This window comes from Cavia porcellus, unplaced genomic scaffold (genome assembly GCF_034190915.1).
Source record: "Cavia porcellus strain 051 isolate PalLab524CR breed Dunkin Hartley unplaced genomic scaffold, mCavPor4.1 scaffold_15, whole genome shotgun sequence".
Taxonomy (NCBI): domain Eukaryota; kingdom Metazoa; phylum Chordata; class Mammalia; order Rodentia; family Caviidae; genus Cavia; species Cavia porcellus.
In genome coordinates this window covers 53848555-53862585 of record NW_026947498.1, presented here as the reverse complement: position 1 = coordinate 53862585, position 14031 = coordinate 53848555, and the positions used below count along the sequence as shown (strand labels likewise).

The window sequence follows — 14031 nt, the reverse complement described above, 5'->3', positions numbered from 1 at the left end:
GAAAATATGATTTAACAGAATGAGGATGGGATCCAGGGTAGAAAATAGTCAGTTGGCTTAGTAACTCTGCAGCACAGATTGAGCCACTGTGCTCCTCACTTCCCTGTGACCTTCATGAAATGGAAATGATCCAATCTCAGATAATTTGTGAGGACTAAATAAGATGATGTACTACGGTCACACCTAACTATCTGAATTCTGTTTGGATTCCGCACTGTCTCAGGGAGGGGAAGGAATGAGGAAAGCAACAGTAACTTTCACTTAACCACTTGTAAACAGAAATGGCGAAGATGACTCATTAAACAAATACAGACAAAACCAATCTACAAATGCTGACAACCATAAAACCACAAAAGCGCTAGAAACAAAGAGGTTTTTGTTCATGTCTTATTTTTTTGTTGTTTTTTCTGTTAATTAAGATTATTGGTACATTTTAGATACATACAATGATCATGTTCATCATAGAGAATTTGTATCATACATGCTATCTTGATCCTTTTTCCCACTCCTCTCGCCTTCCTTTCGCCTTCTTCCTCTCCTTATTTACAGAAGCTTTATTTCCATTTTCTTCTTCATTTCTCATCCCCTTCCCATTTGGAAATTTTCCTTGTACTTCACAATATCTATCACACGTCTTGGCCCTTATTTACCCTTTTGGTTTCTCACAGCAGAGATACAATGTAAAATTTATCCATGAGTGGCTGAGTTATTTCACTTACGAGTGAGTCTCAAGGTGCATTCACTTACCTAGAAATCTCTCTAGTTCATCCTTCTTTATGCTTTATGGATGAGTAATACACCATTGTATAAAAAATTACAAAGAACTAATATCTAGAATATATAATGAACTCAAAAAAATACACCCTTACCCAAATTTAAAGACCCAATTAAAAAATGGGCATCTGAAATGAACAGACACTTCCCACATGAAGAAGTACAAATAGCAAATTACTATATGATAAAATGTTCAACATTACTGGTCATTTGAAAGATGCAAATTAACACAATGCTGAGATTTCATCTCACTGCAGAAAGAATGACTATTATCAGAAATGAGTAACAAATGCTGCTGGGGCTGTAAGGAAGAAGGAACCCTTTTCCACTGTTGGTGGGAGTACAGACTGATGCAACCACTGTAGAAATCAGTGTGGATGTTCCTCAAAAACTAGGACAAGAGGTCCCATCTGACCCAGGTCCTTCTTGATTTCATACCCATGTTTATAGCAGCACACTTTGTAATAGGTAAGTTTTGTTTGGTTTTAACTTGCTAGTGGCAAATTTGATCTAATCTGAACTTACTCAGATTCAGATTCTGACCTGATCCTATTTAATGACTTAAACACTTTATCTTAGTGACTATATGCTTTGCTATCAAAATATTCATGTATTTGAATATATAGTGGAAAAATTACACAGAGTAAGATGTATCTAGTGTATCATTTTTTAGAATCTGAAAAACTCTGAATACAGAAACATATATAGTCTCAACATGGTTAAGTTTTAAAATTCATCAAAAGTCCCAAAATTTCACATATAGGACATTCAAGAGGAAAACTGCCATCTTCTTTTCCAACTTCCAGGTACTTTAAAATTTCAATCTAAGGCTATTCTCTGAGTGGGGAAACGGAAGTTTATTGTAAAATGAATTTTCAGTACCTAGGTTTTCAATCATGAAAAATCAACTACAACTTTCCAGGTGCCAGGCCGATGGGGCACAACTAAAGAAACAGAAATCAATAGGGCCAGGTTTCTAACCTTGAGCTATTTATCAAGAGGTTGATGCTGCTGCTTTGATCAAGAGCAGCATAGGAAGTCTTCACTATGACTTCTTTTATTTACTCTGCATTAACAACTTAAGAGGTGAAAATGTACTGGGGCTGGCAGAGCCAGTACAAAAAATCAAGCACATGGGCAGGAAACTAGAAAGCTTTTTAAAAATCACAATCATACCAAATGGCAAGCTGCCAGGATTGCTAACATTTACAAAACACATTTTAAAAATAGGTAATAGATTGAGTCAGCTATCAGATGTCTTTCTGCCTCACTTTTTCCTTAGTACTTTCAATGCATCACAAAGCTTTCTGGGAGACGTATGTTGTGATTAGTGAGACGGGAAAAAAATGGAGAAGGGGTATGGGAGGCAATAAGTGCAAGTTTTAAAAGATGAACGTGACAAGAGTGCCCAGACTTTCAGATCATTCGTACAAAAGATTCACAATACTGAGGTTTCACAGCATAGCTAACTTTTTCAGGAATTCATGTAAGCAAGAGGCTATGAAGACCAAGAAATTCCCTTTATTAAAGCTAACCAGAAATAAATTTAAAATGTTATCTTAAACTAATTCTCAAACAGTGACATATTTCATCTTTTCTGTATGTTTTAATCTTTTGGGGGAATTTGCTGTTTCTGTATAGATTCTGAAATAATTTTTATTTTCCCTCTTCAAATATCCTACACTTATATGAACAACTATTCCATGTGGGCGGAGTAGATATTATATTAGTTCTAGAAAAGAAGGCCAAAAAGGTATCCTCAAGGTAAATTTTATGATTTTTCAACCACTGTCATTCCAGTGGCCTTTAATAGGTCATTTCAGGGACCTTTTATCATTTAGGCACTGGTTTTTACAGCAGTATGCCAACAGCTTGATTCCTAAAGGTTCAACTTAGCAAACCTAATAATACTTTGCAAACTCTATTCTCTGCTTCAATATACTTCAGAATGATTCTTCTCATCACCCCTGATAGGATTTCATAGCTAGGAATGAAATGGAACACACGCAAATATTCACTCTGGGGACATATTCTGGGAAATAGCATAATATTTCTCCTGTAGGTAATTACACCAAACACTAGTGATGCTTTACTTCATTTCAGCTCTTAAAAGTTTTTTCATAAATAGAGCATGTTAATCCTAAATTATAAGAAAAACAATTATATTGCTAGAGATGAAATTATAAAAGTAAATATGTCTGAATGAAAAACTATAAATCACAAATCTGTTCACTAACCAAAAATCAAACCAGAGTCTTTTGTTACTCTAGAGGGGTGTCTGATATAACCTTCCTCATGCAGGAATTTGCTCTACTACAGTGTTTAGGGGAATTAGTTAACCAGCTTTTGCACTGTGAACCTGTTATTCTATTACAAGGCAGCTGTGTTTTAACCTTTTAAAATATTGAACAAAAACTTGATCACTACACATTTGTCTTAGTTCTGAAAGTGAGAAAAGCTTGACTAATATCATGTAGCGAGAATGAACCAAATGAGTCCACAGGAGAAACCTGTGCCAAGCAATGGGATAACAGTCCAACCTCTACTGTTTTTTTTGTTTTGTTTTTTTGAGGCCAAAGTGAACAAATGTGTGCAAGTATAACTTGTAAATGATACAAGGTTTTATAAGAGCTGGGGAACCTGATGCTTTAGTGGAACAGTATCTTTCTTAAATTATATTCCTATCCCTCTTGTAATATACCAGATGAAAAGTGGTTGAACTATCTGTAGGGATGTTAGGTATGTTTTAATGGGACACAGAGATGAATAATTTAAAAAAAAAACCTATCACACTTCAGCTTGTATTGGGGTTACAATCAATTAAAATTTTAGATTTCTTTACCACATAACATGGTGGGAAGTTTGGTCTCTCCACCTTTATATTTTTGTAATTTAAATCTACAGCAAGACTTTCCTTTTTTTTTTTTTTTTGGTTTTTGGTACCGGTGATCGAACTCATGACTTTGTGCTTGCCAGGCAGGCACTTATGCCATTAAGGTAAATCCCAAGACTTTCCGTTTTTCCTTACAAAGTTTATCTTTCAAATCTGAATTAAGTTCTTTTCCAGCTTGCTGGGTGAACACATATACATTTAATAGAGCTACTTTTTATGTCTTTGTCTACGTCTTTGGTAGTCTGCTGAGTAAGACATGGCCAAGGAGAAAGCCTTCTGGAAAACTTCTAGGTCTTCACCAGGCAGTTTTTCAATATTAATATATTTCAGCAATCTAGGACTGCTTTATAATCCAGTCTACATTCTTTCTAACCTGCTCACAGACATTATAAGATTATTATAAAATCAAAACTCTTGCTAGAATGTAGATATGGTAGGCTGGCAGCATTCTCTTAAGTCTATTTTATAGCCATTCACAACTACATTAAAGAGAAAAGGAGGCTGGCTTGGACACCAGTCGGGCCCAACTAAGCAAGAGAAACAACTTACAACCTAACTCCCGCAGGAGTTTAATGTCAGGAGTAGGTTTTCTGCACAGGTCGTGAACTAATGGGAAGTGGGGAGGCAAAGCAGGGATTAGCAAGAGCATGAAGCAAACACACAAAGAACCGCTCCTGAAGCCTGGGGCCACGTCCCTAGCAGAAGATGGAGGGGGGTGGTGGGGTGCGTTCTGCAAGCCGCTGGAACACGGAAGAGTTGCTGCTGCGTTTGCTTTACCCTGACACCTCCTCACCCTTCTTGATGCACCCTCACCTCTTTCTCTGCCATCCCATAATCTTACCTCTGCCTCCCACAGGCTGAATCCAGGTGGATTCTGGAAACACAGGGGCAGAGGAAAGGCAGTGTGCAGCCATTTGGGACGTAAGGCAGCGAGCTGGGCAAATGGATTCTGGGCCAGCACATGCAACAATGGCATTTATCAGACAAACTGGAAATTCCCTGTTTTCATCTTTTTTTTTTTTTATGGTTCAAACATTATTAGAATGATTTAAAATGTTTCCAGGAATTAATAGTCTACATTTTGGAAATGTTTATTCTTTTTGAAAATTAGAGTATTTCTTTTTATTCTTATTGATTCTATTTCTGCAACCTGTCAAAGATTACAAAAAGTGAGACAAATCTCATTTGCAAGGTTTTGTAGTATCCTACAACCTAATTTTTCTGCTGTAGAAAACCTGAATTAATATACACAGACCATGTTAACCCTAACTTTTTTTTACTGATTAACACATATTTGCTTTTTTTCACTTATACTTGCTGGTTTGAACATAATTTTTCTTACCCCTACCCCATAATGGTGGCCTGTGATGACATTGATTATACAGTTTTGTCTTCTGTTTTGTTTTTGTAAGGCTTATTAAATGGCTCTCATCTAGATGTAGCCAGTTTTCTTCTATCTTTAGTTTTAAATAGTTAAAAGATAGCCTTAAGGTTTTTTGTTTGGTTTTGCCAAATATAATTCATACCGGAATTTAGAATATTCTTCCTGCTATTTGGTACCACTATTTCACATTCCTTATTCATAATACAAGTTTCATATTCTTTTACAATGATTGAATTAGTATACCGTATAGGTGAGCACAATTTGAAAATACATTTTCTATTCTTCTACTGAAGGGTGTGTGTGTAAGAAGAGAGATTGATTGAGATCACAGGCTTTATTTTAGGGCCTATTTACATGTGCAGTTCCCAAATTTGAATCTCACTTTTCCTTAAGTCTAAAGAATATATTCAACTCCAGGTTTTCCCATTCTAATATATCCTCATTCTGAGCATCTTCTTACAAGCATTTCAGTTTTCTATCTGTCATAACAAAAAACACTGTGGATAGTCTCCATGATTTCTGTTTTTGATACTTGATTCCTCCAGCCACATTAAGCATTTTCACAAGACACAAACAGAATCCGGGGACAGTTATGGGAGAGTAACTCTAACAAGATGCCTTACCCTTGGAGGTAGGCAGATTCTATATTGAGATGTAGTTTGAAAAGGCAGTGATACTATCAGGAAGTGATGCCAGATTGTACAGAACCTAAAGATGGGCCCTGCCACTGTTTGGCTATTTTGGTTGGGACAGTCACTACCAACAAGATTATTTATGAGACTTCCTTATACCTTCCTGTGCCTCAGTTTTCCAATCTATAAAACAGGTATGTTGATATTTTTTGCTTTACTGTGACGTGAGTGCACATGAATAGGACTTGAAATACTGTGCAGTACAGAATGTTATGGTTTGTGTCTAGACGGTGCCCCAAGCCTCATGGATTCATGGAGGTGGCTGAATCTAGTGTTTGTGATTGGTTTGTTGTCTAGCGCTGGGATTAGTGGTGTGAGTGCTGCACCTACCCAAGGGCGGAGCTGGCATACAGTGTAAAGGAGGGAAGAAGCTGAGTTTCTTCCTCTTTTGTCCTTTTGCTCTTATTGTTTGTGGCCACCATGAACAGCTACCCCTGTGCCACACCATCCTGCCTTGGAGCCAGCTGAGTATGGACTGAAACTTCCAAAACTGTAAGATAAATAAACTTTTCCTTCCCTAATTTTGGGTGTCAGCTATTTTTTATTTTTTGGTACCGGAGGATCAAACTCACAATCTTGCATTTGCAAGGCAGGTGCTTATGCCACTGAGCTATATCCCCGGCCCTGGCATCAGGTATTTTGTCTCAACAATGAAAGAAAAGTAACCAAGACAGAGAATAAAGATAATATATTGTGATAATTCCCCTGCTGGGGTCCTGGGGCAGAAGAATAAATATCAGAATAATGGCAGTATGAATATTCTTTTGTTAGTTTAAGATAAGGTATTTGCATGTAATTCAGGCTGGCCTCAAACTCATAGTGATCCTCTTGCTTCAGCCTCTCAAGTACTGGAATTGCAGGAATATCATTATTTTTCATAGTACAGAAATATTAGTATTATCATACAATATACTCTATGCTTTGTAGACTGCTTTGCAGTAATTTTCTGGGGTTAAATGATTTTATAGTAGCAAAAAACAAAAACACATAGCAAAATGACATTCAGAAAGATCTCAAATCAAAAACACACAAGTAAGCCTATTTCCATTTGCATTTATCTTGTGTGCACATATTCACAATCAAGTGGAACTTATGAACGTGCACACAAACTACATTATCCACTCATACATGGTCATGTGCAAAGACAATCACACAACAGACATAAAAGGACACAAATCAAGGTGAGCTCAAAGGAATAAAAGTGCATTGTGGATACAAGAAGGAATAGAAAAGGAAAAAATATGTACACAAAAGGTAGCTAAGGTAATTATACTACTGATCTCTTTTAGTTCATTGAAGAGAGCGGTTTGTACTTATATTGTTTGATCAATTATACATGAATATATCCTGTAATTTGAGCAACTACTTTGAAGGTAGCATGCAATATACTAACCATTGTTAATTTCCCATTTTCTTGTTTTTGATATTGTGTATCTTTTTTTTCTCTTTAAAATAAAAAAGTGCATTGTGGAAAACATGGAATTAATGTCTATTATTCATTAAAATGCCTTTTAATAAAAGGCTGATTGATAATCAGGTCTTAAAATAGTCATTTATAGTAAATGACAATTTATTCTTCTATTATTGCTTTACATTCAAAAATAAAAGTGAGAGCAGAAAATCATTAGGACACCTTCCATGGATAGAATTTCCATGGCTTATATTCAAATTAGTTAAAATGTAAATGTTTTAAACCAAATGATGGGCATAAATATTTGATATTTATTATCTGTTCCCTCAACTACTCTACTTTTATAATTAACCCAGTGCATAAAATGTATTCTGTTCATCTTTGTACTCTCCTCCAAGAATATCCTCATACCTCTTAAAAAGAAAGCATTCAACAGATAATTGTGTTAAATTGAATGGTTCATTAAATTCTCAGGTAATTGATGAATTTCAAAATGTATTTCTGATTCAAATCAGGAAAGAGTATGTTATGGGTCTATAAAAACAATTATAATTAAGAGCAAGCTACTGTCAGCCCTAGATCAGCAATCAATGTCCTTAGTTACGCCTCCCAAGAGCACTAGCGAAAATCAACTACAAATACCTTGATTTTACATCTGTGACAGACACCACACTGAGATTTCTCATTGTTTTGTGTAGCCAAAAAGGCCTGATGGTGATGTACTGGGGAAAAAAAAACATGACTTATTCTCAAAATGACACTGTGCATGGTCTTAAAGGTATACCTATTAGATCAATGCAAAAAGTTATTTTCCAATGAATTACAAAGCAAAAACAGGAACAATGTAGGAATGAGGCAGAATGTGCACCAGGAGGATTCAGTTTCACAACCTCAGGTTCAGAGTAGCTGCCAAATTAAGTTCAGGTAAGACCGCACATATTAGGCTCAGGGTTTGTAGAGGTCTTTTCTTTAAAGACATGAAAAACCCGTGCTGCATCAAGTTTTTCTCTCTCTGAGTCAGAAACAGTAAAAATGTATTCCTTTTTTACAAATGTTAAGATATTAATTCATTCTTTAATGTGTCCTGCTTTTGCAAGATTTAGAGAAACAAGAAGTGAAAATAATCATGTATACTAAATAAGAAATAATACCACAGCAGAAGCCATTTAACAGGTAGGTATTAAGAAATGAGAAATCATGCTAAAGGGTACCTTATTATTTTGCTATTCATTATACTTCGTTTTTCATTGTCTATTACAAAGGCATCACATAGGTTAAAAATGGGGCAGTATGAAAACATACCTACTGATATTAATTAGGAAGTTTCGATGGCAAAATCTTTGCTTTTTAGTACAAAACAAATGTTTTGCAGCTAAGATATATTTACAATCACTTTGTACTGGTTTATGATCTGCTAAAACAGTATAGACATAACCCTAGAATGGCATTTAGCAATGTTTCCCAAGACGAGCATTTTTCCTATAATTAAATAAAACTAGAATGTTTAGCTATAAAAAAATCACCTTGGTTGACAGTTTCTGAGACTAAACCATGGTGTTGCTACTAAGGAAATTAAATTATCTTTATGATAAAAAATAACTGATCACAAAACAGTGGTCTCAGCATCTCTCAACACTAAAATCTTGGCATGTTAAGTAATTTCCTACTTGATTTGCTCAAATCATTGGGCCACATGAGGTGGATGAAGCATTTATCCTTATTTACTATTTCTTCACAAATTACATAATTTTTAAAGATTCTGGATGGAGTGGTGCTTGATCCACAGGGCCATCTGCTAATTCTCCCTCAGAGACATTATAGTCAGTCATTAAATGTACTTCTATGTTTTAGTTCCTCTGACAAGTTGGTGTAATTGGGAAAGGGATGAAAAATTCTAGGTATTTTCTAAAAAAGACCCACAACTTTGCATAAAAAGGTAAGAAACAAACAACTTTCAAATAAAAGGTCCCCTTCCATGTGGCTTAGGTATTACAACTGATTTAGATGATGATAGTGTAGGAGAAACTGTGGTGAGAATTTCAGGTGTATGTTCTTGTTTAAGGTACCTGGGGGATAATACACATCGATAATATATAAGGACACAAGAGACAACTTAAAATAAGTCGTATTTCAATCATGTACTGCCAGTAATTGGAGAGAAGTGTTAAAGTGAGTGGAGCCAACACAATCAGGTAAGGTTGTCTCCAGGGTTTCCTACTGCTTTCCACATTGTATATAACTTCTGTAATTTTAATGCAGCTTTTCTTAAGTGATTCATAATTTCCATACAATTTAATTTTCACACATATTAGGATAAATTCATCTTTATCCATCTACTTGATTTTAAATGGTTTTATCAAATGAGAATATAATGGCAGCTTTCCAATTCCCTGGAAGCCATTAGATTCATAATTTTGCCTTTGTCTATGAGTATATCTGGAGACATCTAGCATCCTCTTTCTTCAACCAGGTTGATAAACTGAAAGAGAGATACATGTAACACAGAGAGATCACAGACCACACTCAGCATCTCTACAGTGACTGTCCTAACTCAATTACTTTTTGATTCTTCGGGTCTGAGATTTCCTCACCTGTCTCTTTCCCCTCGGCATCTTTCATCTCTTCTTTTCTACGTTCCTAACGTAGGTTCTAGGAGCAGGGTCAAAGTTCTGGAAGTCATCCTTTCCTCAGCAGTCAGGTTCAGAAAGACTCAGCTCTGACTCTCCTTTTTCTTTGTCTCTCATATCAACTAAATCATCAAATTACTGGAACCTTCCAAAACCTGTCGGGTAGAGCATCTGGTTCTGCCTCCCCTTCTGACTATCAGATTCTCTTGCCCTGATTCTTACCTTCTGGCATGTGGTTTCCCAGAGGGCTTTCACCCCACCCCATGCACAGATATCAACGGTGTCTCTCCACCTGTCCCAAGTCTTCCACAGCCCCTTCTCACTTGCAAGTACAAGTTTCTTTGCTGTCCACTAAACGCTCTCCCATCTGACTCAAAGACGCACTCTGAATCTTTCACAAGTCTCAGCACAGACCTCCATCCCTGCCAACTTGATTTACTCACAGCGTCTACCTGCCTTCACTGCTTGCTTTGTCTCTTTGCTTTCTCTCTTTCATCTCTCCATTTCATTACACGTAAGTCACAATCTCTACTGGAGGTGGGTGGGGAGGTGTAAAGGAGGGAAGAAGCTAAGTGCAGGTTAGTGATGGCAGTCACTGTTGGCCTCAGAGCCAGGGCTCAGCATGAGAAGGAGAACAGTGACGCTTGGGAGTCACTAATCAGCACAGAGGAAGGCTGACCCACAGCATTCAGAATCTCTTAAACATTCAGGAGCAGTTACAATGCTGCATTTATTTGAAATCTAGTTTTAAAATATTTGGGCACTAATTGAAATGTAAAAGATGACACAGAAAAACAAAATGTCGGCCAAATAAAGTATTTCTCTCGTGGGAAGGTGGCCCTAAGTTTGCTAGTTTCCAACTCCTAATTTTCCTAAACAATTCCATGAACATTTGTTCATGCTGTCTGCCCTGTGTTTGGTCTCCCCGTTTCTTACTTTCATGCATTCACTACAGGTATCATTCTTCACACAAGTAGAATTTCATCATGTCATTGGGTAATTCATTAAAATCACCTGCATTATTTTTCTTTCGTATTTCTTAACCTTCAATATCTGATCTCTTTGCAACTAGAGACTCAGCTTTTTGAGGACAAGAGTTGTATTTCATAATTTCTTATAAACCTTATACTATCTTCCCAAGCACATTTATGAATAGGCATTTTTATAAGGATGTAAGATGTATCTTGGCAGTTTCAAAAGTATAGACATTTTCCAAAAAGGAAATATAAGCTCTCCTTCTTTGACAGCACTCTTGAACATCTGTCATCGTATTCAGCCACACATATGTGTAGGAGTGAGTTGTCTTTCACGAGACTTCTATAACACTCACATGCCTATAACAAGAAATGTACAGTCTTTTATATTCATCTCATACAGGATGATATTACAGCCCAGAGTTTTAAGAACACAACCTATGGAGACAGACCATCTTGGTTCCTACCTAAGCTCTAACACTTACTGTTCACATGACCATATGCAAGTTACCTAACTTTTGTGTCCTTTGGTTTGTGTCCTTTAGTTCAATACTGTAATGTACTGTGTTTCCATTCATTTTGAGATTAATCAGTCAAGGTCATATTAAGAACAACAGAGCATGCTTCCTGGAGTGATCATTGGGTATTACAGTCGCTGTAGTTGGGTACCCTGAAGAAGAGCTGGATATAGATTTATCTGCACATTTCCTAATGTATAAATAGGAATGATAACATTTGACTCAGAGGAGTTTTATGTATTAAATCAGTATATAAACTGTATTTAAAATTGTGCTTAACACACAGTTGATTTTCAAATATTAATCATTATTATCCTACGTTAGATACCAAAACTTACATGTATAAAAATCAATTATAAAGTCTCCTTAAAGAATATTAAAAATTATAACAGAAAAACTACAGGTAGACTGAAAAACAGTACTATGAGGTTTGTGTTCAGCTTCTAGTGATAAACCAAAACACCAACACTGAACTTGAAGGTTAAGGTATTCGTATACCAGTGATCTTGAATAATTCTTAGGTTTAGTTCTCACAGTACTAAAAATGTGTGCAGCTCTACTGCTACTGACATGGAGTACATATTTAATAATTAATATGTTATAATAAATGAATAAACTTCTCTACTTGTTAATTAAACGATGTTGGCACTAGAAGTTGTCAAGCATAGAATCTCTCTGAAATGTACAGATAAATCTATATCCAGCTCTTCTTCAGGGTACCCAACTACAGCGACTGTAATACCCAATGATCACTCCAGGAAGCATGCTCTGTTGTTCTTAATATGACCTTGACTGATTAATCTCAAAATGAATGGAAACACAGTACATTACAGTACTGAACTAAAGTAACTAACTGAACAGTATACACCTCACAAAAGTTCAAACGAAAAGCACTGTATTTTTCTCAACTTCTTGACAGCAGCAGAAATCTCCCTTTCTGGCTAGATAGATCCCTTACAAATACCTGGAACAAATTCCAGAATTTCAGGTCAAATTTCAGCTAATAAAAGTCTACCCATTAAAATGCCAAGCATATGCCTGAATCAGGGTCTTCCCCAGGGCATTTCCTGGCACCAGAGCCACAGGCAAGGAAGAAAGATCTTACAATACTAAAACTAAGAGTGCAGCCTAATTCAAGTTTGTTCCTATTACCAACTTCCTCTTTTTTTGTGGGGGGTGTTTTGCCTGGTTAGGTAGGTGCACAGAAGGGTGGTAAACAGTACATGCATAAAATATTTCTTGCTTCTCACCAAGAAGGCATTTCTTTCAAGAAACAACCCTATTTTGGGGAGATCTACTCATTCATCCCTCCCTTTCCACCCCATGATTCCTGGCCTTGAGCCTCTGGTTTAGACACAGAAGCTAGATGGTGGAGGTAAAACTAACTGCTCATGGGTATGTCTTTTTTTTTTTTTTTTTTCTTTATCCCTAACTCTAACAAAGAGTCAATGAATGACATCTCAGGGGATGCCACAGGCAGGAATGATATTTAAAATATTGTATATAAGAGGAGGAGGTGCCAACTGATCTGAAGGGATTTGGCCTTAGAAACAGAGTCCTACAGGTCTCCTGCCATACCCCACAGCTGCAGGGGGGATCCGGAGAGCTTAGGAATGCTAAAACAATTGCTACAACACACCTAGAAGGTTGAATCACAAGATTTTTACTAATAGGCAGTATTTCAATGTTTTCCAAAGACATATATGCTGTACACTAGCAAAAAGAACTTCGTTATGTTTGTATTATGCCAAAGTACCTATAACCTGTAACGCTGCCTACTGTTCTGTATGCTTTTTTTTTCCCTCTGGGTGACCTAATTAATATGTTAATCAATGTTCCCCTCTGTAAAGAATTGTAAATCCCTGGGAACCTAACCTAATTGGTATGTTAACCATTGTTCCTCTACAAATAACAGATGTGGTGCTAAAATAAGCTGACAAAGGATTGTTAATTATTGCTAGACTACTCTGCTAAGGAAAACATTTCCTTAGAAGATTTCTTGATCCACTCCATTAACCCCTTACTTTGTAAACTGTGATATCTACAAAAGGCTGCAAGTTTTGAGGGGGGACACACAGCTTTTGCAAACTCCCACTACACTGTGTTGCTGGGCCCAGGATAAAATCAATCAGCACTGCTTTTTAAAAACATGTCTTGCCCATTTCTGAACTTGAGTTTGGGCTTTGGGGGGCTCATTTGTGGATTACAAGAATAAATACAGATGTAAACCAGCCAAATGTCACTCTTGTCTATGGGAGCTTGTCTCCACTATATTTCCTGACAGGAGAGACAGAGAGTCCAGGTCTGTCTTCTGTTCATATTATTGTTTAGTGGCCTCTTGCCTGATCAAATTGACCTACTTTCTATTTATTCACTTGGCCCTTGTGAAACAAAACTTAAAATGGTCAAAATTTAGAAGGTAACAGGCCAGTCCAAGTCTTTCCTTGTTACCTACTTTCTTCAGTTCTCTTTACACTTGGTCAGATTAAGTGAAGGATGATGCAATACATTTATGCCCAAAATATTCCCTGTTTTTTGTCAAAGAACAAGATAATTCTCGCATGTTCCTTTCTTAATTCGTAAGAGTAGTTCCCCCAGGAAGCTGTCTCTGCTTCCCTTAATGAGACAGGAGTAAAGAATGGAAGGTACTGTTGCAGGCAGCTGAGTTAGTTAGAAATATTACAGGCAGTCAGACAGGGCTAGGTCCTTGATGAAGCCAGTGCAGATACCTCACAACTGTGGGGGAGACAGACACCTC

General features: G+C 36.7%; 1 protein-coding gene across 7 annotated transcripts in view; it reads right to left on the bottom strand.

Moving 5' to 3' along the window:
- Positions 1-14031, bottom strand: part of Bbx (BBX high mobility group box domain containing) — a 220786-nt gene that overhangs the window by 40552 nt on the left and 166203 nt on the right. The gene's annotated exons all lie outside the window — the stretch shown is intronic.